General features: G+C 42.0%; 1 long non-coding RNA gene across 1 annotated transcript; it reads left to right on the forward strand.

The window, feature by feature from the left end:
- The first annotated feature begins 545 nt into the window (after positions 1–545).
- On the forward strand, positions 546–7,116 carry LOC143981809 (uncharacterized). Its single transcript, XR_013274361.1, has 2 exons — positions 546–1,835; positions 5,178–7,116. It is a non-coding gene; the product is annotated as an uncharacterized LOC143981809 (long non-coding RNA).
- The last annotated feature ends 18,301 nt before the right edge of the window (positions 7,117–25,417 follow it).

Genomic DNA, 25,417 nt, shown 5'->3' on the forward strand with positions numbered 1-25,417 from the left:
GCCCCCATGCTTCGGCATATATGCTCTTTTTTAACTGTGGTGGTGAAATCACCCCCGACAGTGCTGGAGTCGCGGCTTTATGTATCATGGGAGCAAACGCTGTTGCTGTCAAGATAAATAAATCCGTGCTGCAACTGAATGGCGTACCTGCTAAGCAAATGATGGTTAACAATAAAACAAAGTAACATTACAGTATAACAGTAAGACGTACCATACCTGCAAAGCAAATACAAAAAAAATTGCAAAAAATAACACATTTAACACAATCTGTGCCTAAAATATATATATGCCGAAGCATGGGGGCATCCTCCCGCAAAAAAGTTATGCCACGTACATACATTCAAACTTTTCCACGGGCAAGCCCTCCGTCGGAATTTTGACTGTATGTACGTGGCATTAGGAGCAAAATCGCTCCTCCACCCCTTATGCCCCCATGCTTTGGCATATATGCTCTTTTTTAACTGTGGTGGTGAAATCACCTCCGACAGCGCTGGAGTTGTGGCTTTACGTATCGTGGGAGCAAACGCTGTTGCTGTCAAGTGTTAGAATATTAAAATTTATATATGGTTTGGGTCTTGAGTATGATTGACTTGCTAATGTATATCATTATATATTCTAGATATGGATAAAGTGAAATGGGTGTATATGTGTATATATATATATGTATGTGTATGTCTGTGTACATATATATGCGTATATATGTATGTATATATATGTATATTTACATATATTTATGTAAAAGTGTTTTTAAAGCTTCATATGCATTTCATGGGAAGTAGTTCTATGTACATTTCACATATGGCTGTAATTTAGAGCCAGTTGATCATTCCCCTCCCCCATTTTAAGAGGTAATGTTACATCCTTGTTTAAAAGACAGAGTTTCAGTATGATACATGTTATTTCTTTATATTACAGTATTTCCTGATTAGGATTATCATTACGTACATTGCATTTTAAACGTATATAATCTATTTACTGATATATGTAGAATTTGGTTTAGAAGATAGGAAACTTGTATTGTATAACTTAAATGGTTTAATACATGGCAGTTTTGCCATCCCAATGGAATGTTTTAGAGACGGTTTTGTATTTCAACATCCTGTTGGATGAGGTGGGAGGGAATTTGCTCATTCAGAATTCGCGGGCTTTCCCTGTAGTACAACAGGGCTCAGTTAAACCATTCTTAATTGGGAAAAGGGTGGGGGTTTTTAGTTTTAGGGGTAGAAAAATACAGACAGGCTATTCTAGAGGGCAGACTTGCAGAGACGCAGACTGACACAGACTTTGGAGGAGGCTGACAAACTTTCTTACACACACACACATACACAAAGATACATTTATCTTCATTTTAAGAATAAGAAACTTATTGATGCTATTTTATATTCTACATTTTGACACTGTTCTTGTAATTTTTTGCTATTTTTATTATTAAATCGATTTTGGTATTTTTACACGAGAACTGAACGGATTTTCTTGGAACTTTCCTCATCAATATGAATTATTGAAATATAGTTATTAATACAGTAATAACTCAATTTCTACATTTTTGGCGAGCCTTGCCAGTGTCAATTTATCCGAATATCTAACTTTTTTTGAAATATTTCTACTTTCGCTTGACGAGAGGGAATAGAAGCACAAACATTGACTATTGAGTCAAGCTTCAGAAGAAATCGAAAAAGCACATTTTCGGCATCATTGAATTGAACTTGGAAGAAAAAGAATTATCAAAATTGGTGAGACGTTTGCGCACGTGCAAGAAAATCTGTTTCTTGATGAAGTAATTTCCCGCCAAGAGAGGGAACGCGTGTTACACGAATGAAGCTTATCCTACATTGGTAAGTATGAATCTTATTCATGAATTGTCTGATGAGAGTGAATTAGAATTTAAAAATCTGTCAAAGTTTGTTAAAGATGATGAATTATGGTGTTATATGTTCAATGAATGCTTACAAGCTAATATCAAAATACAAAAGTCAAAATTTACTTTTAAGAAATTCAGCAAACAGGTTAGGAATTTGATTAAATTGATTAAAGTTTATGATACAATGATATCAGGAGTTCCTGAAAAAAATGTAGTTTGTACTAAGGGGAAAACAGAGACTCAGGTATGTTTGTCTGAGCGGATAGATGATTTGCAGAGTGCAATTCAAATAAAGGATATTCAGTTGTCTGAGTTACAGAATAATGTAAAGTTTAAAACAGAGTCAAGCAAGAGTTTAGAGATTAATAATGCAGACTCTATGAATGTTAATGCGGATTCTATGCAGGAGTCTTTTGTACAAGATAAGCGGTCTATCAAGGTTGATGACCAAGAACAGAAAGGTTTGTTTAAACCAAAATTATCTTTGGTACCAGTTAAGCGGTCTATAGGAAAATATGACCAGGAACATGAAGTTTTGCTTAAAAGAAAAATATTAAATAAAGTTTCAGCATGTAGACATATTTTAGACAAACAAAGGGAAAATGGCATTCAAAGAGTTGCCACGTGTGATGCCACACCCAGAGATGATGAGCTACACGTCACAGGCGGAGCTAAAGGTTCAGAGCAGACAGGAAATGTTATTCCCATTATACATAGTACACAAAGGAAAACTTTGGAAGTAGAAAATACAGAACATATTTCTGAGCAATTTATTCTTTCTTCTTCAAACAATAGTTTGATTGATTTGCCTTATGCCTCAGAAGTCAAACAGATCAGTACATTGACTGTTAATGACAGTTCAATCAATATGACAAACAATGATGAAAATGAGAGGGATGGATTACTTCCATCACCATCAGGATTTAGGGAAAAAGGTTCTGAGTCACCTCCAACATTAAAATATGTGACTTCACTTTTAATAGATGAAAGTGGAAGGCCATGGTTACATGGTTTATTAAATGGAAAGAATATTAAATGGTTAATAGATTTAGGATCTGAACTCAGTTTAACTAAACACAAATTATCTGTGAATATTGATTCTCCAAAATGTAATTTAATTGATTTCAATGGAAAAGAAAATACAGTTGCAGTTAAAGTTTCTGATGTGACTCTCGAAATTCCCGGAATTTTAAAAACAAATATAGACATCTGGTGTTGCCAAAATACAGAGAATATTTTAGGCATGGATGTGATTAGTAAATTAGATTGGATTATTGATTTAAGTAATTCTACTATATGGAAAGATTCATCTAGGCCCAAATCTATGTTAATAGATTCCTCAAAGTACAATAACGTTGGAAGTATTTGTACAGCAGTCGCTGACATGTCTTCAGATTTTAATTGGCCACACACAGGAACCAATCTCGAATTGGAACAATCGGTTAGAGCACATAAAAGTCTTTGGAGTCAGACCAAAACGGATACAGGTTTGTTTAAAGATATTGAGATAGAAATTGAGGGAAGAGATCCGAAGCCCCAAATTCAAAATAAGTTGCCACAAGAATCAATAGGTCCTGTTTTTGACATTGTACAATCATTTTTACAGCAAGGAATATTAAAGAAGGCACAATCAGTGGTAAATAATTGTATTTGGCCTATCAAGAATGCTGATGATTCGTATTCTATATCAGTTGATGTAAGATCACTGAATAAATGCATTACAAATAACAAACCTATTGTTCCTAATTTAAATTTAATGTCACAAATGGATGCCAAGGCCAAAGTATTTTCAGTACTGGAAATAGCCAATAGTCATTTTTCAGTACCATTGACAAACAGCTGTCATTATAAACTTGCTTTCAGCTTTGATAAAGAAACTTATGCATTCACTAGAATAATTCCAGGATTAGATATCAGTGATGGTTTAGTACACGAGTGCTTGGAGAAAGTTTTATCAAAATTTTCTAGACCAAAATGTATTTTCCAACATGTGGACAAAATTTTGTTGTCTACACAAAATACAGAGGAACATGTCACTCTGTTGATGGAGTTATTTACTTTGTTACAAACAGCAGGGTTGAAATTGAACACAGAGTCAGTTCAGTTAATGAAAAATAAAGTCAATTTTCTTCATATGCAAATTAGTCAGGGACAGAGACAGTTATCACAGGAAAAAGTTAGAAACATTTCTGCTATTCCAATTCCAACATCTTACAAGGCATTATATCAATTTTTGAGTGAAGTACATTTATGTAAAGAGTTTTTACAGGAATATGATGATAAAGTTAAACCATTAATGGATTTCTTGAAACAAAAAGATGTTGTGTTTGATCAATGGACTCAAACCCAGACAAATGCCTTTGAAATGTTGAAAAAAGATTTGCAGAATGCTGTCTCGTTGCATGCAATTGAAATTGGAATATCTACACCTGTTCTAATGTCTACTAAGATATCTGAGAATTCCATATCAGTGATTTTGTCCCAGGTAAAAGATGGTGAACCGGAAATAATAGGTTTTTTCTCCAGAGGATTGACGAATATGGAAAAGACTTTTGACACAAATATGAAGCAATTGTTAAGTGTTTATTTTGCAGTCAAAGTAACAGAAAAGATTGTGAGATCTAGTAGGATCATATTACAGACACCTTATCGGTCAGTAAAAATTCTTTTAAAGAGAATTCATTCAGGTGAATTATATGACAAATATTGCCCATTTTTTAAAACTTTACAATCTAAACCCATACAGGTAGATGTGATAACAGAACATTCTCAGTTAAATGTATTTAGAAAGCCTGTAAATGGTATTGTTAGAACAAGTGCTGAGAGAGGCTGTGAGCCAGGATTTGTTAATGCTATTAAGAATTGTTCATCAGGTATGTGTTACCCAAAGCATGGTTATACTATTCAGCAAAAATTCTACAGAAAATGCTGAATTAGAAAATGCTAGAAGTACAGTACAACACGCATTACTCTGAAATATTAAAGAGGAGAAGTAAATATATAGTTTGCTTCAATCTTCTAGGGTTGAATTAAAACCTTTTCTTTCGTTTGATAAAACAAAGGTTTTATATCATGACAAAAAAAAGAGAAATTGCGTCTTGTTATAGTTTAAATACACAAACTAATAAATTAAGGAGTATTGGTCAGTTTAAGAAAAATAGAGCAAAGTAAGGTAATTAGAAATGTTATTATTAAAATATGTTTAGTATGTCATAATAAAATATTAGAATTTTGGTATGTTCTGAATGAATAAATAAAAGAAGGTATATTTTGCATTTATTTAAATTCAAAATAATGATACTGCATTCTTTTTTAGGATCTGACTTGTAAGTCACCAAAAGGAAGAAATTTTATATTTCTAGACCTTCCAGATGAAAACAAAATATTGAAATTTAAGAATATCAGTTCTGGGAGAAGAATTGACAGAAGAGATTCATTCGTTATAATTATTGTTGTCTTTCTATGTTCAATAAAGTTTTCCAACTTTACAGAGTGCAGCAAGAAGAAGAAGAAAAAAAAAACTCTCAAGAGAACCTCTGATAAGAGAGGACATTTTAAAAACAATGGACTTTTGATTTTTTGACTACTGATGAAATAATTTATCCATCAGATATTGCAGTTTTTTATATATTATTTTTATGTGACAAAATATGGTTCTCATATCAAGATGAGATATTTTTTACACATTGATTTTTATAAACACATGTAGTGTATTTTCAGAGTTGAAAGGGTTAAACATCCTTACAATAGAGTCATTCTAGTTAGAGGGAACATCTGGTGTTAATTAAGACAGAGTACATTTTTCTTAAAAGTCATAAAGACAAGTTAGGAGTAACTTTTACATTGTAATATGTAACTATTTAGTTTTGAAATCATCTCACATATATGAACAAATTGAAGTTAAGAAACATATTTTATGTTTAATTTTGACAAGGTTTATGCTAAACATAATTTGGAGGGAAAAAATATGAATCATACATTTTTGAAGTGATATTCATATTTCAAAGTATTGTACAACAATGTTACATTTATGAATTATGAAATTAAGGGGATTGATTTATTTGGTAAAAGAATAAGAAAATAATAAGGGTGAAAATATTTTTTATGGTATATGAAGCAAAAGGTTTATGAAATTCACTTTTCCTTGTATAGAATCAAAATTTGAAAATATACATTCAAGTCAATTAATTTAAGATCTAATTGTATGGATGAATACAAATGTGATGCGTTTGAGGTATGAATGGATTTAGAAATGGATTTAGATTTAGATTCAGATTTAGATTCAGATTTTGATAACAGATTTAAAATGAAAAGATTGTTTAATCATTCATTTTGAGAGGGAATTGTTAGAATATTAAAATTTATATATGGTTTGGGTCTTGAGTATGATTGACTTGCTAATGTATATCATTATATATTCTAGATATGGATAAAGTGAAATGGGTGTATATGTGTATATATATATATGTATGTGTATGTCTGTGTACATATATATGCGTATATATGTATGTATATATATGTATATTTACATATATTTATGTAAAAGTGTTTTTAAAGCTTCATATGCATTTCATGGGAAGTAGTTCTATGTACATTTCACATATGGCTGTAATTTAGAGCCAGTTGATCATTCCCCTCCCCCATTTTAAGAGGTAATGTTACATCCTTGTTTAAAAGACAGAGTTTCAGTATGATACATGTTATTTCTTTATATTACAGTATTTCCTGATTAGGATTATCATTACGTACATTGCATTTTAAACGTATATAATCTATTTACTGATATATGTAGAATTTGGTTTAGAAGATAGGAAACTTGTATTGTATAACTTAAATGGTTTAATACATGGCAGTTTTGCCATCCCAATGGAATGTTTTAGAGACGGTTTTGTATTTCAACATCCTGTTGGATGAGGTGGGAGGGAATTTGCTCATTCAGAATTCGCGGGCTTTCCCTGTAGTACAACAGGGCTCAGTTAAACCATTCTTAATTGGGAAAAGGGTGGGGGTTTTTAGTTTTAGGGGTAGAAAAATACAGACAGGCTATTCTAGAGGGCAGACTTGCAGAGACGCAGACTGACACAGACTTTGGAGGAGGCTGACAAACTTTCTTACACACACACACATACACAAAGATACATTTATCTTCATTTTAAGAATAAGAAACTTATTGATGCTATTTTATATTCTACATTTTGACACTGTTCTTGTAATTTTTTGCTATTTTTATTATTAAATCGATTTTGGTATTTTTACACGAGAACTGAACGGATTTTCTTGGAACTTTCCTCATCAATATGAATTATTGAAATATAGTTATTAATACAGTAATAACTCAATTTCTACATCAAGATAAATAAATCCACGCTACAGCTGAATGGCGTACCTGAAAACAAAAAATGGTTAACAATAAAACATTGCAGAATAGAATACAGTACAAAGGAGCAGAACAATAGAGAGAGAATAGAGAGAGAGAGAGAGAACAATAAAACGACAACTATTTTTGGTTTTTTTATTTTATATTTTTTTTGGTTTTTTGGTTTTTTTACTTTTTTTTTTTTTTTTAACACTTTTTAATGTAACTTTAACACTTCTGTTGTGTCGGTTTGGGTCTCTCAAAATGTGATGGCATCTTGGGAGACCCTGTGAACGTGTGCCTAGCCTGTGCAATGCTGTACCCTACGCTAATACTCAACTAGTTCATGGTAGCGTTCAAAACACTCACCCTGACAAAGACCAGGATTGCCAGGACAGCGGGGACAATAAGAACGGGTGTCACGCCTAAATCCGCGCTTTCTGCAGACACGACATTTTCTTTGGGGGGCTCGTTGGGTAGGGGTACTCGGGAGGACATAAGAATAATGCCTCTCATGCAGCCGGCTTACTGCATCTGGTAGGGGAAGGTGAGGTGGAGCACCGCCTGGATACAGAAGGGCTCTGACGATATCCTCCTGGAATTTGAGGAAGGATCCAGTCCGTCCTGAAGCTTTGTGTAGTACATAAGCATTCAGTATAGCCAATTGGAATAAATAAACAGACACTTTTTTGTACCAGCGTCTGGACTTACGGGCAACTAGATACGGCGCCAACAACTGGTCATTGAGGTCCACCCCTCCCATGTTAAGGTTATATTTGTGGACACAGAGGGGTTTCTCCACAATACCAGTCGCCGTAGGAATTTGGACCGTCGTGTCTGCATGAAGGGAGGTAAGAACGAAAACATTCTTATTATCCCTCCACTTCATAGCGAGCAAATTACTACTGCGCAAGCAGGCTCTCTCCCCCAGCCTAAGACGGGACCCTACAAGCCGCTGGGGAAAGCCCCGGCGATTAGGTCGCACGGTGCCACATGCTCCAATCTGCTGATCAAACAAGTGACTAAACAGTGGCACGCTTGTGTAATAATTGTCCACGTACAAGTGGTACCCCTTTCCGAATAAGGGTGACACCATGTCCCACACTATCTTGCCAGCGCTTCCTATGTAGTCAGGGCAGTTCTCCGGCTCTACGTGACTATCTTTACCCTCATAAACCATGAAACTACGTGTATAGCCTGTGGCCCTGTCACAGAGCTTATACATCTTGACCCCGTATCTGGAACGCTTGTTGGGGACGTATTGTTTGAATGACAAGCGACCAGAAAACTTAATCAGGGACTCATCAACGCAGACAACTTGATCGGGAGTAAACAAGTCTGCAAAACGTTGGTTGAAGTGGTTTATGAGGGGCCGAATTTTGTAGAGCCGATCGTATTCAGGGTCTCCACGAGGACGACAGAGTTCATTGTCGCTGAAGTGCATGAACCGCAAAATCTGCTCGTATCGTGCCCTGGACATGGAAGCAGAGAACACGCGCATATGGTGAATTGGGTCAGTGGACCAATATGACCGCAACTCACTCTTTTTGGTTATGCCCATGTTGAGGGAGAGGCCCAGAAAGATTTTAAATTCGGAAACCGTAACTGGTTTCCATTGTCTGGCAAGGGCGGACTGGGGAATAGTGGCGATGTGTTGAGCAGCGTACAAATTGGTTTGGTCCACAATAGATCTATAGAGATCTTCGGTGAAAAACAGTGAGTAAAAGTCAAGAGTCGTAAAATCAACTGTTTCCACATTAATGCCAGGTTGGCCAGTGAATGGGGGAAGTACGGGTTCTGCAGAAGTGGTGGGCACCCAAATAGGATTGGCGAATTCTGCAGGAAGGGCACTATGGGTACGACGGGCCTGTCTTTGTCTTCTTCTTGGTGGCAGCGGGACACTACTTGTGCTTGCCACCTCGCCAGCTTGAACTGCACTTATGGGACTCGCCACGTCACCACGTGTTACTGCAGTGCTGGATGTAGGTCCAGGGTGTACTAGGCCGCTGGTGCTTGCCAGTTCACCAGAAGGATGAGCGGCTCTAGTACGTCTCTGCTCCATACGAGTGGCCTGCGGTTTATGCACCTCAACAACAGAATACATTCGGGATCGGGCACACCTGTCCCTAACAGAGGCCTCATCTCCGTCGTCAGAGCTATCTGTCATGGAGCCGCTGTCCTCTACAGGATCGTATTCTGAGCCTGAATCTGACAGATGAGTGACGTCCTCTTCACTATCTGTCATGCTCAGAAACGTGTAGGCCTCTTCACTAGTGTACCTTCGCTTTGCCATTTTGGGCTCTAAATTTAGGGGTACACTAGTGAGACTCACAGGTAAAAAAGCACCTAGCCTGTCAGCGACTGTTTCAAAACGCTACAAAAAAAACTGTTAGCGATCGCAGGGATCAAGCCTGACTCTGCGAACGCTGCAGTTATGTGTGTTGTGTTTTGTAAGTGACAGTGATCGATCGATACTGCACTTGGGTGGGCTGGGCTGGGCTTGGCGGAGGGGCTAAACGCAGGTGCTAGCAGGTATCTGGGCTGATCCCGCTAACAATGCGTTTTGGGAAACCTAAAATGCTGGCAACGCTAATATAGATCTGATCAGATACTATATTACTAAGGGAGGTGTATGCTTTGCGCGTGGGTGTTAGCGGTACTGGCACTAACCTGACGCTGGGGCGACGCAGGCCTTATCTGACCCTCAAACTTCTATCACCCGCCGGGTGATCAGGGGGTTAAACCTTTATTAGGTAATAAATGGCGGGTGCCCTGAAACAAAAAAAAAATAACTAACCAACCAGCGTCACCTGTAACAGTTATATGGTGATCACTGGTGAAAGGGTTAACTGGGGGGCAATCAGGGGGCTATGCGGTAGTATATGGGGGTCCCTGGCGCTATAAAAAGCTGCAGCGAACCTAAATACCTACCTGCCTAACTAGCGTCACCTGTGACACTAATACAGCGATCAGAAAAACGATCGCTTATTAGTGACACTGGCAACGGGGGGTGATCACGGGGTTAAACCTTTATTGGGGGGGTTAGGGGGGCACCCTAGAGCTAAAGGGGGCTAGCCCTAACTGCCCTAACAGTTATTACAGTCACAAATGACACCAATGCAAAAAAAAAAAAAATATGCAATTGGTGTCACTGTGACTGGGGGGGGCAGGGGTGATTGGGGGGTGATTGGGGGGTGATCAGGGGGTGAAAAGTGTACCTGGCGTGTTCTACTGTTAGTGTAGTGTTAGGTGCAACTCACGATCCTCTCTCCTCGGTGCCGGAACGAAAAAGACCGACACGAGGAGAGATTACATCACTTCCTCTGCCTGTGTTTACATTACAGGAGAGGAAGTGATGTCACCGAGCATTTTCATTCGTCGGGAGCGATCGCGAGGGGGTGGCCATGAATGAATGGCCGTCCCCTCGTCCGGGATCGCTCCCGAACGAATACCGACCGCCGCAGGCACCGGGCGGGGGCCCGATCGGGCCCCCGACCCGCGGGCAGGCAAGGACGTACATGTAAGCCCTTATGCCTGCCCGTGCCATTCTGTCGACGTACATCGTCGTGCGGCGGTCGGCAAGTGGTTAAGCCTCACCGTGACTCCTGGCATCATAAACCTCTTAAAGGGCCTGGAGATGCTGGCGCTAAGAGGTTAAATTTCACTTGCTTCACCCAGGCCTGATTACTGTCAGACCTGTTGAATCAAGAAATTGTCAGAAACCATAAATCAGTTCAGACAGAAGTACAGTTAAATCACACTTGTTTAATGATAAAAGTAAACAGAATAAACTTAGTCAAAACATAGCCAAAGTTTGATAACCGAAACGGATAGTCAGACAAGCCAGAAAGTCAGGAAGCCAGGAATCAGCACACTGGAACAGCAAGCAGGATCTGGAGACAGAAGGAATGTCAGCCAAGCAAATCTTTAACAGGAGCGCAGGAGAAAGTCTCTGTGATGTTGACCAAGGTGAAGGCAGAGATCATCTGGGCTGGATGGCTTACTGTACATAAGCAGGACTGACGAGCAGGATATCATCAACAGGTGACAATTAGCCAACAGCTGAGCAGCCAGCTCAGAGAAGGAAAGGCTGAGCCCAGCCCTGACAGAAATCACTTAAATAGAAGCTGTCTGACACAGTGAAACATGCTAAAAGATCTAAAAAATCAACACATCATGCCACAATCTAAAGAAATTCAAGTACAGATGAGAAACCAAATAATTGACTTGTATCAGTCTGGAAAAGCCATTTCTAAGACTTTGGGACTCCAGCGAACCAAGGTGAGAGCCACAAATGGAGAAAACGTAGAACAGTGGGGAACCTTCCCAAGAGTGGCCGGTCTACCAAAATTGCTCCAACAGCACAAGGACAACTCACCCAGAAGGCCATAAAAGAACCCAGAACAACATCTAATGAACTGCAGGCCTCACTTGCTTCAGTTAAGGTCAGAGTTCATGATTCAACAATAAGAAAGAGACTGGGCAAAAATGACATCCATGGGAGAGTTCCAAGGCGAAAGCCACTACTGACCGCAGGGAACACAAAGACTCGTCTCACATTTGCCAAAAAACATCTTGATTATTTATTCTGTGGACTGATGAGACAAAATTTGAACTTTTTGGAAGGTGCGTGTCCCTCTACATCTGGTGTAAAATGAACGCAGCATTTCATAAAAAGAACATTATAGCCAGTCAGACATGGTGGTGGTAGTGTTATGGTCTGGGTCTGCTTTGCAGCTTCAGGACCTGGATGACTTGCAATAATTGATGGAACCCTGAATTCTGAGCTCTACCAGAAAAGCCTGAAAAAGAATGTCCGGCAATCAGTTCCTGACCCCAAGCTAAAGTGAACTTGGGTTATGCAGCAGGACAATGATCCGAAATACAACAGCAAGTCCACCTCCGAATGGCTCAAAATAAAAAATTAAGGTTTTGGAGTGGCCTACTCAAAATCCGGACTTAAAGCGGGGCTCCACTGCCTAAAACTTTTTTTTTTTTTTGGTACAATGACATGATGATGTTATGTAAAATTTTAACTTAATTGTTCCCGTTTTTTGTGTTGAAGATGTCCGTTTTCGCTTTAAAAATTTACTTTTAAATCTTCTTATAGTTGGTTCTCATCTTGCCTGTGGGCATGTGAAGCCCACAGGCCTCCTCTTCCGGGATACAGTGCCACTGATCAACCAGCATGCACGTTGTATCCCCGAATTCGCGCATACGCAGTAACTTTCATTAGAAGCGCCGTCAACAGGTTAGGTTGCCATCGCAACGGGCGGTGTTGTCGGAAGTCCCACCCCGTTGTGATGGCAACAGAGCTGAGCCAGGCCACCGCACTGACTCCTGGGAACAATGACACAAGCTCCCAGGAGCCAGTGCGGCTCTAAGGAAATGACCAAATGGCCGCAATATCCACGCCCATATCCGAAGACTACACATACAGGAAGTACAGAAGATTATAATCACAACTAAGGTACAGTGGAAAAAAAAAAAGTTCCTCCACAGTGATGTGAAAGACTCATTGCCAGTTATTGCATATACTTGATTGCAGTTGTTGCTGCCAAGGGTGAAACAACCAGTTATAAGGTTTAGGGGGCAATTACTTTTTTCACATAGGGCCAGGCAGGTTTTGGACAGCTTTTTTTTTCTCTTAATAAATTAAATAATCATTCAAAAACTGCATTTTTTATTTACTCTGGTTATCTTTGTGTAATATTAAAATTTATTTGATGATCTGAATCATTTAAGTGTGACAAATATGCAAAAAATAAAAATAAATCAGGAAGGGGGGCATATACTGTATATGCTGCTGATTAAAACGAATGATACTGTTTTCACATGTTTTCACATGTAAATTGTTGGATATAGAGGTGACTGTGGGAAAACAGCACATGGACCCTAGGGACTGGTAAGTATCTGTTTTTTTTTTAATTAGCAGCTAAAGTATTTGTACCTGTGGACTTTCATTTTCTTTTTTTTCTTTTTTTTTTAAAAAGAGTGAATATCCTCTTTAAAAGATAAGTTCTCCTTTGATGACCTTTTTTTTAATTCTTCTAAATTACTACCAATATAGCATTAATGTACTTCGTTTGCAAAAATAAAACAGCTTTCCATTAATTCTACTCACGCTTTCTTCACTCTCTTTATAGCTGTTTAAAAACCCTGCTCCATTAATTCTGCCTTACTTCCTGGTCAGACTGTAGGTCATGACACAGGAAGGAGTTGACCAGCTGATCTAATTAGCACACATTCTGCATTATTTACCCTCAGCTCATCAATTCCTCCCTGTGTCCTGACCTAAAGTTTGACCAGGAAGTAAGACAGAAGTAATGGATCAATTTTTAAACAGATATGAAGAGAGTGAGGTAAGCCTGTGTAGAATTAATGGAAAGCTGTTTTATTTTTGCAAAAGAAGTATATTATTATATATTGGTACATAGGGGAGCTGTAATTTAGGAGAAAAAAAAAAGGCAAACTTAGCCTTGAACAGCTTAAGGACCGCACCACGTACATATACTACGGCAGGGTGGCCCTTAAGCTAAGATGACCAGATTTTTAAAATGAAATCCGGGGACATTTTTTTTAATTGGCAAATGGTAAACTATTTTATACGCATATTTTCCTCAAATTATATATGCAGTGAGAAGTGTAGCGTGGGTTGTCAGCGCCTGGGACAAGGCAAGAAAAGTGCACCCCCGCCAGACTTTTAGGACACCCTGAGTCCCTTCCACTAGTACAGTAGTACTGACCAACTTTCATTCCTACACTGACCTACCTGCCCACTGAAATAACCTACCTGGTCCTACCCTGACCACTACACTGACCTACCTGACCACTACACAGGCCTACCTTATCCCTACACTGGCTTACCTTATCCATACATTGACCCACCTGATTCCTACACTGACCACTACACTAACCTACCTGATTCCTACAATATCCTCTACACTAACCTGCCTGATTCCTACACTGACCACTACACTGACCTACCTGATTCCTGCACTACTCACCCCCCCCCCCCACATGAACAGTGTAGATTGGTTGATTTTGCTCACCTCTCCATGGCCTCCATGATCTATCAGAGCAGGGCTCTCCCCAGCACCAGGTACTGTTCCCAACACCCAGCTCCTCGTATGCTCTGCACTGCCCCTCCCCTCCGCGGTTCTCACACACACACAGGCCGCCCTCACCAGAGGGATCATTGGGGACAGGCTAGACTACAGGAGTCCCTGGGCGGGGGGGACAACACAGCACACTTGGGGGGGCACAGTAATGATTGTGCACCCCCCAAATGTTTCACCCAGGGCGAGAGTAACAGATGCCCCCCCTCCATACCACTGCAATCTGGGGACAAATCCGGGGATGTCTGGCCCCCCGATCTTAAGTGCAAAATCACGTAGCTGTTCTTCCTGGTCATCGGGCACACCGGAGACCTGCTCGCTCCATGATTGGACACAGCAGGAGCCAATCAGCTGGTACGTTGGACCTGATGTCTGTCGGGAACCCAGCGATCGTTCGGAAAGAGGCAGAATGGCGGTCTGCCTATGTAAACAAGGCAGACTGCAATTCTGCCAGAGGGGAAATGGAGATCTTGTGTTTCTGCTAAGCGAGAACACGGATATCTATCTTTTTACAGTACAAGCACCTCCCCCCACAGTTAGAAAGCACCCCCTAGGGACACATTTAACCCTTTGATTGCTTGGAAGTGCAGTCGCTGTAGATCCGAGGGTGACATGCAAGGAAAATAAAAAACTGCATTTTAGCTTGCACATAATTGTATGATAAAATCAGCAGAGCTTCCGCTCATTTTGATCTACCCCTCAGATTTAGAGCGACTGCACTTCCAAGTGCACTTGCAAAGTGGATTTTCCTTTTTTATTAAATTGTAATTTTTATTGAGAGAATTTTTTTACAGAGAATGAAAAGATACAGAACTGACAATATTCAAAGAAAATCTGGAGCATACCTTATTGGAGAGACTGATATAACCCCATGGTGACTACAGATATACAGTAGCAATGGAAGGATAAAAAAAAAAAAATAACTAAAAGAAAACAAAGCAAAATAAAATGCAGAAAGGAAATAAACAACAGAAAAGTATTACGTAAGACCTTATGAAAATAAAAAGGCTGAGAGACAACACATATCGTAAAGCAGAGGTTGGGGTCTTGAGCAGGTGCTTCAATAACGTGACTAATATCTGACAAAAGAGGGCTACATACCACTATAAATTTCCTCAGGAGGTAAGGTAAGCTTCAAATGGCCGTTGGGCCAGCAAAAACAGACTTGAAGTACCGACAAAATACAAAACATCAGGGAGCCAGAAGGTCAGGGAACACTAGGGGACGGGCACCAACCGGGTGGCTAGGGGTACCAAGGGCTCCCGTGGGAGCCCAAAAATCGAGGCATCCCATGGGGCCCAGATCACGCCAAACCGGTCAATCCCATCTTCCACCATAGCCGTCAAATGTTCCATCCTGCGTATGTCCCCGACGGTTTGTATCAGCTGAGTCTGGGTTGGGGGCTGAGTAGACAACCAATTAGAGGGGATAGCTCTTTTAGCAGCAAGCAGCACATAGGAAGCTAATTTATTAGCTGCCTTCCCCAACTCCGGGAAGGGAAGGCCTAGGAGAAGGTGGACAGGATCCAATGGAATGGGGGTGTCAAAAATTTGCTGGAGCATGTGAGATACCATGGACCAGAAAGGAGTAATTAGAGCGCATTGCCAAAAGATATGATAATGCGTACCCTTGGTCCTCCCACACCTCCAGCACATGGGAGAAAGAGAGGCGTCATACCGATGAATAACCTCGGGGGTCCTATACCAGAACAGTAGGACTTTATATACTGTCTCTCTCTGTGCCACACATCTGGAAATTTTAGAGGTGGAGGACCAAATTCTGGACCATTGTGGGAGAGTGATTTGTTGATTAAGGAGCTGCGTCCATTTGCCCATGTAGGAGTGGGATAGGGCAGTGAGAGAGGACCTCTGCTGGAGTATATGGTAAATACTAGAGATAAGCTTTGCTTGGTAGGGGCCCTGGGAGCAGAGCAGCTCAAAAGGCGTCGGTGTGGAGAGGGAGAGAGAGGAGGAAAGAGTTGAAAAGTAGTGAGTTATCTGGAGGTATGAATACCGCATGTGGTTTGGGAGTTGACTGTCGGTTTGGAGGGCCGAAAAGGGCTTAAGTTTACGCGTGACAGGGTGAACGAAGTGGCGGAGTTGGAACAATCCCTCTCTAGCCCAGGGAAACATACGAACATGCGATAGACTGTCAGGAATTAAAGGATTAAACAGCACATTAGAGAGGGGGGGGACAGGGTGATGACAATGCAAATTTGGAAGAGCAGGAACGCCACAGTCTAAGCGTGAACAACATGGGACCCAGGCATAGATCCAGAAGCCCGGGGTCCCCCATTGTCCCCGGCGACCACGCCAAGGGGCAGGGATGGGTCGGATATAGGGAGCCCATCTCAATCTCCGTCCAGCGATTTGGAGGTCTCAGGCAGGACCAAGACACTATCGGGCGCAAATGAGATGCCAGATAGTATTTGTAGAAGTCCGGTGCACCCATGCCCCCTGATCTTTGGGGGCAAAAACCACCGAACCAGCCACTCTATGGGCCCTGCCATTCCAAATAAATTTCAAGAACCAGCGCTTAACCAACTTAATCTGTGACATCGGGATGGGGACAGGCAAGGTTTCAAAATAGTATAACAGTTTTGGCATGATGGACATTTTCAGGACATTAATTCGGCCTATCCAGGACAGGGGAAGGGAGGTCCATCGAGATAACATACTGTTGATAGACTTAAACAGAGGGATGTAATTGGTCGGGTAAAGGGCGGAGTAGGAAGTCGTTAGCTGAACCCCAAGATATTTGAGGGACGATGTGCACCATCGGTAGGGGAATGTATTTTGTAGACGCAGGAGTTCCTCCGGGGGAACATGGAGGGGGAGGGCCTCCGTCTTTGCCGTGTTGACCTTATAGCCCGACAGGGAACTAAATTGAGTGAGTAGGGCATGCAGGGAAGGGAGGGAAATGTGGGGACTGGTTAGAGTAAGGAGAACGTCATCCGCAAATAAAGATAATTTATACTCCCTTTGCCGCATGGGCACCCCCTTGATATCAGGGTGAGATCTGATAGCCTCTGCCAGGGGCTCTAGGCAGAGTATAAAGAGGAGCGGGGAGAGAGGGCAACCCTGTCTCGTCCCGTTTGTCATAGGGAATGAGTGGGAGGTGAAGGACACTAATCGGACCTGGGAAGAGGGGTTGGAGTATAGGGATTGTAGCGCGGAGAGAAAGGGTCCCCGCAAGCCAAATCTAGTGAGGGTCGCGAACATGTAGGGCCAGCTTAACCGGTCAAACGCCTTTTGGGCGTCCAGACTGAGAATCAGGGCGGGGCGACGAACTCTGATCAGCATGTCAATTAGGTCTATAGTTCGCCGGGTGTTGTCACCCGCATGCCTGGTTGGAACGAAGCCCACCTGGTCTCTGTCTATGAGCTTCGTCAGGAATTGGGACAAACGGTTTGCAAGGATTTTTGTAAATAGTTTGTAGTCTGAATTTAAAAGGGCTATAGGTCTGTAGTTGTCTGGTAGGGTCGGGTCCTTGTCCTGTTTAGGAATGACCGTGATGAAGGAGTGAAGAAAATGTTGGTGAGGTGACTTACCTAGAAGCAGCGAGTTATACAGGGTCACTAGATGAGGCGACAGGATGGGGAGGAAATGTTTGTAATAGGAGTATGGGAGGCCATCCGGACCTGGGGCTTTGTGGGAGGGGAGAGCCTTAACAGTGTTATCCACCTCATCCTCTGTAACGGGTGTGTTTAGTATATGCAGATCCGAATCTGACAACTGAGGGAGCTTCAGGCCCGACATGAACTCCTCAAAAGCAGCCAAATCAAAAGTTGGATGTTGTGCGGGGGTTAGGCAATTATAGAGTTTGTTATAGAAGTCGCCAAACACCTGGGTCATTGTCTGGGGGCAGAAAGTGGGGGACCCGTCAGGGAGTTTGATGTGGTCCGGGAAGGCATGATAAGGCCTAGGGTTAAGTCTAGAAACCAACATCCTGTGTGGCTTATTCGAGTACTCATAGAACTTCTGTTTAGCCCACAGGATTGATTTGTCTACGTGAGACATGTCTAGGGATTTAATACGGTTCCGCAGGCCCGTGACCGTGCGCAGCCGATCCACCGTGGGGGAGCGCAACAGAGCCCTTTCTGCTCTGTGAAGTTCTAGGAGCAAAGAAGTTTTCAAGAAAGCTGCATCTTTTTTCCTTCGAGAACCGAGAGCAATACATTGCCCCCAGAAGAAGGCCTTGTGGGCCTCCCAGAGGGTGGATGGGCTGGGCACGGAGCCCTTGTTCAGGAGAAAATATTCGGTCAGGGCCGCCTCGAGTTTAGCATTGGTTTCAGGGTGCTTGAGCAGGGACTCGTTGAGTCTCCAGTGACATTTCTTGGGGAAAGCAGCAGATAGGCATAAATCTAGAGTCAAGGGGGCATGGTCCAACCAGGTTATCGCACCCAGGTCAGAGGACACTGTGTGAGATATCAAAGGGGCCGTAATAAAAAAATAATCCAATCGAGAGAACATCTTGTGAGGAGGGGAGTAAAAGGAGTATTGCCTACCCGAGGGATGTTTCAGCCGCCAAGCGTCGAACAAGTGGTGTGTACGAATAAGTTTCCTAAAGGAGGTAGCCAGGGTGTGAGAGGCCGGGGGAGGAGTGAGATTAAATAGAGATCGTCTGTCCCGGGCGGGAGAGAGCACAGCATTAAAGTCCCCCCCTAGAACTGTAAAGGGAGTAGAAAGCTTATGCAGACGTGCCAAGGCATCTGTGAGAAATTTCACCTGGCCTGAATTGGGGGCGTAGACATTCATGATCGTCATAGGATTAGAGAGATAGGATCCCTGCAAAATAATATAACGACCATGAGGATCCACTTGAGAGGACCTAACCTGGAAAGGACATGAGTTTTTTATTAAAATTGCTACTCCAGCCTTCCCCGAGGGGTCCGATGCCACATAGGACACCGGAAAATGTTTAGATGCGAATCTAAAGGAGCCTCCGGCCCGGAAGTGCGTCTCTTGGACTAATATCACATCCGCGCCGGAGGCCCTAAACTCCCTCAAGGCCAGCCATCGCTTCCTGACAGAATTCAGGCCCTTTACGTTATAGGAGACCAGTTTCAAAGCCATGTCGCGTCGGGGCTGTCAGGCCAGTGAACATGCAGGTCAAAGGGCGGAGGCCCAGACACAACACGGCTCAAAAGGGGGCCAGGGAGGGGCCCCAACCCGCCTATCAGCACATTATAATTAAAACAGATATTGCTTACAGTAGAGTTAGTTGCAACATGGAAAGAAACACCCAAAGACATATATAGACCTAAAATGCACATAACAGTTATCGGCAAATGGATCAGAGGAAAAACCCCAATAAAAGCAATAAAATCAGAGAAATACATGAAAAAAAAATAAAAAACAAAAAATAAGCATAAAAAATTAAAAATTAAAAATAAAAACCAAAACACCAAGAAGACAGCAGAGCAATAATATGAAAAAAGGAAAACACATATCAGCCCCAAAAAAAGGGGGTACGCGTGCAGGCCCAAAAAGGGGGCCACTGAACATAGTGATGCGGAGCAACCATAAGGCCAGGACGGCCTAAAAAAAACAAGAAAAATCAGCAAAAAAAAACCTGAGAGAGTCAAACCTCTCAGGGGTCCTTGGCCGCAGCCCAAGGACTTGGTGGGGAGCATGGCAGTTCCCAACATGGAAGGGGGTCCGTGACGTCCCGCCCCGACGATCCAGAGAGGTCGGTGGCGTAGTAAGGGCTCCTCATGTCCTCCGTAACAAAGTCAGTAGCCGAGGGAAGCAAACATAAACTGAAGTAGAAAACAGAACCGTAGAAAAAACAGCCCAACTGGGATCTCTGAACTAGCGGTGGAACCGCGCAGGGCCGAAAGCCAACTGTAGAGACATACCTCACTCCACGGGGGGGGGGGGGGGAGACCGTCAAGAAGGTCGCAACCCCCCATGTAAGGCAACAAAAAGAAAAAAAAAGGAATGAAGTGGGCAAATCCCGAGGGGACCCCGACAGGTCTTCAGGTGGGGGGTCTGGAGCGTTGAGAGCGTAGGGGTGTGGAGTAGGCCCTTGATCCTCTTCCTCTCACCGGGGTCCAGATCCTGGGAGGAAGAGAGCTGTGTCTTGTGGATTTTCCTTTTGTAAATAACCCCCTATAACTTTTGCACAAAGCAATCAATATATAATATGTAAAAATGTAATGTAAATACGTAAAATATGTAGCTGAATACATATTGGCCTAAATTGATGAAGAAATTTGATTTTTTAAATTTCTTATTGGATATGTTCTATAGCAAAAAGTAAAAAATATTGTTCTTTTTCAAAATTGTCGGCCTTTTTTTTTTGTTTCTAGTTCTAAAGCTAAAAACTGCAGAGGTGATCAAATACCACCAAAAGAAAGCTCTGTTTGTGGGGAAAAAAAGGACATAAACTTTATTTGGGTACAGTGTTGCACGACCGCGCAATTGCCAGTTAAAGTAACGTAGTGCTGTATCGCTAAAAATGGCCTGGTCAGGAAGGGGGTAAAACCTTCCACGGCTGAAATGGTTAAAGTGAACATTCAGTCATTTTTTTCATCTTTCCATCTATTAAATCTTCTGCTCTTGTTGTTTTAACTTTGGATAGTAAAACATTTTTTTTCTGCCAGTAAATACCTTATACAGCCCACTTCCTGTTTCTTGTCTGGTCATTAGCCTAGACCAGTGATGGCGAACCTTGGCACCCCAGATGTTTTGGAACTATTTCCCATGATGCTCTACTACACTGCAGAGTGCCTGAGCATCATGGGAAATGTAGTTCCAAAACATCTGGGGTGCCAAGGTTCGCCATCACTGGCCTACGCTTATGACATCATGCACTCTCGTGAGAGTTTGCCAGAAAGGGAGGGGGGTGAGTCTTAAGAGGGACAATGAGAGCTGCAGGGCTGCAGGTGTGCCTTTGTGTGTCTATGTAAATCCAGGAAGTGAACAGGCAGCAGCTTCAGCTGCCCACAGTTAAAATGGATGCAGCCAGACTCAGTGGAGGGAGATTTCTGCAGCATACTTGGCAAGTAGTGCAAAGTGGTTTGGCAAGTAGTGCAAAGAGGGAAGCTTCAGAATAGCAAATATGTTTTTATTACAAATGATGTCAGCGGACTGCAGTTCCTCTTTAAGGACATGTATTAGAGGCACATCAATCATTTTGGGGGTTGCCGATTAAATAACTTGTACAGCAATTGTATATGTCTATATATTTTATATATTCACAGGGAGAACCACACCGCTAACCTGCCTGTTCTTCTCATCTGTTCCAATTCAGTTATTTAAACTGTCATCATATGTCCCTGCACCAGGGGAACCCACCTCCTTAGGAGATTTACAGATTTACAGCCCATCGGGGGGGGGGGGGGGGGGGGGCGGTCTTCTGTGCCGGGAGAGGCTGAACCCGGACTGGACATCCAATAGACCGAGAATCTTCACTCCAAAACAGTTTTGTGTCCGGAGCGAGGACGAAAAAAGAATGTCGTGCTGGTCCGACAACCTCCTTTTATGGACTAGAAAAAAGGTGGTCCTGGAGGGGTCAGAGGGGGCGGAGCTGACTCATTGTAAGCTGACATGGGGAGGTCCAGGAAATATACATATATATATATATATATTTATTTATATTTTTCTTATTAATTTTTTTTTCTTATTCTAAATTTGCACTGGGTTTATAATAGAAGATTTAGATATCATTAGCACATGGCGGAGTTCTTTTTTTAAACCTCTGCTTTTGATATTAAATGTCGGAGAATCAGGGCGTTCCCCCTTCAAAATGTTCTATTTCATTTTTACAAACGGTATCAGAATCCTCCAGCGAAAGTCTTATACGCTTCGCTACGAGTTATTTCAAACAGCGGAATGTGCATTTGATTCCTGTAATCTAAACATCTCTTCATTCCGTCCTCAATGCATTCGAAAATAAAAATGTCTTTTAAACAAAAGTCAGAATTCAGCAATCATTTTTCATCATCCCCGCCGGGCCGAGTTTCAGAGAACGCGGCCTCTCTCTTAAATGTAATACGTTAATACTTCGAGCAGCCTGAAAAATGATCTCCCTTTGACCCCTGCAAGGTCTGTAATTTGGTTGACATACCCATTACTACAAAAATCAAATAGGTTTGTCTAAACATTATTCTGAAGCTTCAGTTGGGCAGCAAAGGGCAGACGGCGGACCACCGGGCCGATGACAGTGATCAATTCAGTCTTGTGTCTTGTCACTCGCCGTGATCATTCCACTATCAATCTCCCGTTTGCCACTTACCACAAACACTTTCTGCTGTTCAGGCGCTTTTAACCCCAACAATAATCCAATTTAAAATTGATCAATGAGAGCCTGTGGTCAGTAAGCAAAACGACCGAGTGTGCATCCAATTGCCGGCCACAGACTCAAGTTTTTATTTCTGTATAAGGAGGCTGGAAAACTTATCGAAACCGCATGATTATTCTGAGCTTAGTGATAAGGTTTTGGGGTTGGTCAAGTTCTCCAAAGACCTGAAAGGGTTTGTAAACCTTCATGGTTTTTCACCTGAATGCATTCTATGCATTCAGGTGAAAAACCTCTTGTAGTGCAGCCGCCCCCCCCCCCCGTGCCCCCTGTTTTACTTACCTAAACCCTCTTTTTCTCACTCTAGCTGGTATCTTGTGACCTGATTGGCTAGATTGATAGCATTGCTGCCATTGGCTCCCACTGCCGTCAATCAAATCCAATGACACGGGAGTCGGGCCGAGTCCAGCATTCATGTCTGTGGACGCAATGCTGGACAAGGGAGCGCACCCACAAGGTAACCCTTCTGGGAGAGCACTTAGGGCAGTGATGGCGAACCTTGGCACCCCAGATGTTTTGGAACTACATTTTCCATGAAGCTCAACTACCCTGCAGAGTGCAGGAGCATCATGGGAAATGTAGTTCCAAAACATCTGGGGTGCCAAGGTTCGCCATCACTGCCCTAGGGGGTTATCTGATGCAGGGAGGAGCCATGAGAGCCCTAGGAAGATGAGGTTCGGGGCCACTCTGTGCAAAACAAGCTGCACAGTGGAGGTAACTATGACATGTTTGTTACTTAAAGAAAAAACAACAAAAAAAACAACGATCCTTTACAATCACTTGAAGTTGTACGAACTGGCAGTGCTTTTCCTTAGCTTAAAGTGATTGTAACTTCTTTTTTTCCTATTAACCACTTTCAGACCGGACCATTTTGCTGGTAAATGACCAGAGGTCTTTTTACACTTTGGCACTGCGCTGCTTTAACTGGTAATTGCGCGGTCATGCAATGTTGTACCCAAACAAAATTTGCGTCCTTTTCTTCCCACAAATAGAGCTTTCTTTTGATGGTATTTGATTGCCTCTGCGATTTTTATTTTTTGCGATATAAACGTAAAAAGACCGCAAATTTTGAAAAAAAATGATATTTTCTACTTTTTGTTATTAGAAAAATCCAATAAACTCAATTTTAGTCATACATTTAGGCCAAAATGTATTCAGCCACATGTCTTTGGTAAAAAAAAAGTCAATAATTGTATATTTATTGGTTTGCGCAAAAGTTGTCACATCTACAAACTAAGGTACGTTTTCTGGAATTTACGCAGCTTTTAGTTTACGACTGCCTATCTCATTTCTTGAGGTGCTAAAATGGCAGGGCAGTACAAAACCCCCCCAAATGACCCCATTTTGGAAAGTAGACCCCCTAAGGAAATTGATAAGAGGCATGTTGAGCCCATTGAATATTTTATTTTTTTGCCTCAAGCGATTTTTTACACAAAGTTGTCACTAAATGATATATTGCTCACACATGCTATGGGCGTATGTGAAATGACACCCCAAAATAAATTCTGCTGCTTCTCCTGAGTACGGGGATACCACATATGTGGGACTTTTTGGGAGCCTAGCCGCGTACGGGGCCCTGAAAACCAAGCACCGCCTTCAGGCTTTCTAAGGGCGTAAATTTTTGAGTTCACTTCTCACTACCTATTACAGTTTTGAAGGCCATAAAATGCCAAGATGGCACAAAACCCCCACAAATGACCCCATTTTAGAAAGTAGACACCCCAAGCTATTTGCTGAGAGGCATGTTGAGTTCATGGAATATTTTATATTTTGCCACAAGTTGCGGGAAAATTACAAACTTTTTTTTTTTTTTTTTTTTTTTCACAAAGTTGTCACTAAATGATATATTGCTCACACATGCCATGGGCATATGTGAAATGACACCCCAAAATAAATTCTGCTGCTTCTCCTGAGTACGGGGATACCACATATGTGGGACTTTTTGGGAGCCTAGCCGCGTACGGGGCCCCGAAAACCAAGCACCGCCTTCAGGCTTTCTAAGGGCGTAAATTTTTGAGTTCACTTCTCACTACCTATTACAGTTTTGAAGGCCATAAAATGCCAAGATGGCACAAAACCCCCACAAATGACCCCATTTTAGAAAGTAGACACCCCAAGCTATTTGCTGAGAGGCATGTTGAGTCCATGGAATATTTTATATTTTGCCACAAGTTGCGGGAAAATTACAAACTTTTTTTTTTTTTTTTTTTTTCACAAAGTTGTCACTAAATGATATATTGCTCACGCATGCCATGGGCATATGTGAAATGACACCCCAAAATAAATTCTGCTGCTTCTCCTGAGTACGGGGATACCACATATGTGGGACTTTTTGGGAGCCTAGCCGCGTACGGGGCCCCGAAAACCAAGCACCGCCTTCAGGCTTTCTAAGGGCGTTACAGTTTTGAAGGCCATAAAATGCCAAGATGGCACAAACCCCCCCCAAATGACCCCATTTTGGAAAGTAGACACCCCTAAATTTAGGGGTACACTAGTGAGACTAGGTAATAAATGGCGGGTGCCCTGAAACTATAAAAAAATAACTAACCAACCAGCGTCACCTGTAACAGTTATATGGTGATCACTGGTGAAAGGGTTAACTAGGGGGCAATCAGGGGGCTTTATGCGGTAGTATATGGGGGTCCCTGGCGCTATAAAAAGCTGCGGCGAACCTAAATACCTACCTGCCTAACTAGCGTCACCTGTGACACTAATACAGCGATCAGAAAAACGATCGCTTATTAGGCTGGGTTCACACTGGAGCGATGCGGGAACGCC

Source organism: Lithobates pipiens, unplaced genomic scaffold (assembly GCF_037356315.1).
Source record: "Lithobates pipiens isolate NorthernLeopardFrog02 unplaced genomic scaffold, aLitPip1_a1.2 Scaffold_16, whole genome shotgun sequence".
Classification (NCBI taxonomy): Eukaryota; Metazoa; Chordata; class Amphibia; order Anura; family Ranidae; genus Lithobates; species Lithobates pipiens.